This window comes from Penaeus chinensis, chromosome 26, assembly GCF_019202785.1.
Source record: "Penaeus chinensis breed Huanghai No. 1 chromosome 26, ASM1920278v2, whole genome shotgun sequence".
NCBI lineage: Eukaryota > Metazoa > Arthropoda > Malacostraca > Decapoda > Penaeidae > Penaeus > Penaeus chinensis.
The window spans coordinates 13,718,075-13,720,574 of NC_061844.1; the positions used below are offsets into that span (position 1 = coordinate 13,718,075).

At 26.8% G+C, this 2,500-nt stretch overlaps 1 protein-coding gene across 1 annotated transcript in view; it reads right to left on the reverse strand.

Moving 5' to 3' along the window:
* The window catches only part of LOC125039017 (protein Son-like), a 52,016-nt gene that overhangs the window by 4,048 nt on the left and 45,468 nt on the right, over positions 1–2,500 (reverse strand).

The following is a 2,500-nucleotide window of genomic DNA, read 5'->3' on the forward strand; positions in this document are numbered from 1 at the left end:
AGTCTGGAGGAAATTGCCAGAATTACTGCTGAGATTTTGGTACTTTTGGTGGAGTCAGAGTGCATGTGAGGCTGTGCTCCCCTGAGGAACCAAGTTGTGAGGGAGGCTTCTGGAAAGTTTATTTTAACTGGCCTAAGCAACTCTTCTTTACTCAAGTTCTCTACATGAAAAAACAATGATAAGTTGAAAAGTCTTCATTCCTTTAGCCAGAAGACACAAAATGAAATTATATGGAGATAAACTATTGATAATGATGCTATCATTTGAATATATTAATACTCTTATTTACATAACCATTTCATCAAGTATCATCTAACTTTAATAGAGAAGTGGCAGCTATTTATAAATATCTATTTTTTCTCTAAATATGAAGAAAAAAAAAAATATATATACATATACAAATAAATACTTTCAATATCTTAGTTTACAATCCACTGACAACAATTCCTGCACTTTAAAAACCATCAAAATCATATCTCTTACAAAAATAAATTATATTTAAGTGGCCATCCCCACACTCTGGCTGTCTGTTTGTTCTATGTAAGACAACAGAACCCAGTACCAAGATCCTAGGTCCTCAATGAACTGGCCTCATGCTCCCTGGACCCCCAAATTACGAGTTTTAAATCAAGCACAAGAGCATATATATATATATATATATATATATATATATATATATATATATATATATATATATATATATATATATATATATATATATATAAATCTATATATATATATATATCTATATATATATATATCTATATATCTATATCTATATATCTATATATCTATATCTATATCTATATCTATATCTATATATATATATATATATATATATATATATATATATATATACATGTTCACCTGGCCATATGATGTAAAACTCATCATTTCTCCCAGCAGCATTCAAGCTTTGGCAGTAAGCCTAACCACATAAGTAGAAAAATAAATAAAACAAAAAAATTAATAAACAATTAAATAAAATACAAATAAAAAGAAAAGAAAAAAACAAAAAGTCTTGATTTAAGCTTGTCAATGGTGCAAAACAAAAGAGAGTAAATTGTATAATTCTTCTGCTGCTGAAACCCCTTGTAAAAGGGCATCCACCTTGTCATCAGGACTTATACTTTCTATGCTTCTATCCTTCCTTGCTTTTTCTTTCTTTCTTTGTTTCCCCTTTTTATTATGATAATAGTAAACATGCTGAATTACTGGTGTTGAATTGTGCACCTTTCCAAGTTCCTTCCAAGCACCTCCTTCCTTGTTTGTTTTTTTTCTTAATTTTTCTACCCGTCATACAAATGAACCAAAGTCTTAGACCTCGTACAATTATTCTCTATAAAAAGAGAAAAAAGAAAGAAAGAAAAACGAAACAAAAAAGTTAAAGTATACTGTGGTTGTTTACACTTAGAGATGTCTTACAATGATCTTGGCAAATGGAAACACACACGAAAAAAGAGATGAAAGAATAAGACGGCCCAAAGCTTACTCTTACTGTTCCTTCCCAAGCCACAAAATATTAAGGACAAGTGAATATAGAATTGCCTTTCATTACTGCAAGTAAAAGCGATAAAAAAAAGAAACGTAAAAAAATAAAAGAAGTGGCCATTAAAAAGTGCGAGAGAAAATATAAACCGTCTGACAAAGGATAATGTACCTCTGATCCTTAAACCTCACTAGTCATTGAGCAAAGACAGACACTGCAGAATGCCATAGTCTAATAATTTCACATTTCCTTTCCATATCTCTCTCTTCCTTTCAACAGTGAGATAAAGCAAAGGCTATCTGCAAAAGCTGGGGTTAGGCATTTTCAGCCTCAAATAGTTTCCTTTTTGTTTGAAATTCTGGTTCAGATATTTATATTTAATATTACCCATTCACTTGTAAAAAACACAGATTAGTGAGGTTTTGGTATACCTTATTCTGAGAGAAAAAAGAAAAACAAAAGAACAATTACTGGTCAGATAAAAGATGGAATAAATACCATACTCAAAACGAGAGCTTTTAGAACAGATAAAACAGTCAAAGAGAGACAATAGTGTTTCAAGCCAATAGAATTATCCACCGCTTAATAAGTGAACATAATTTTTAATCATTCTAATTTCACAAAAATTCTGACTAAAAATTCATTTTCCTATGATAAATTGTACATATATCTAATTTTTGGTTAAGAGGTAGAGTATATGAGTATATATACACTATATAAATATCTTTAAACATATATATGCATAAATATATATTATGCATATTAATATATATATATATATGTATATATATATATATATAAATATATATATATATAAATATATATAAAAATATATATATAAATGTATAAATACAAATGTGTATATATATAAATGTATATATATATATATATATATATATATATATATATATATATATATATATAAATATATATATATATATATATATATATATATATATATATATATATATAAATATATATATATATAAATATATAAATATATATATATAT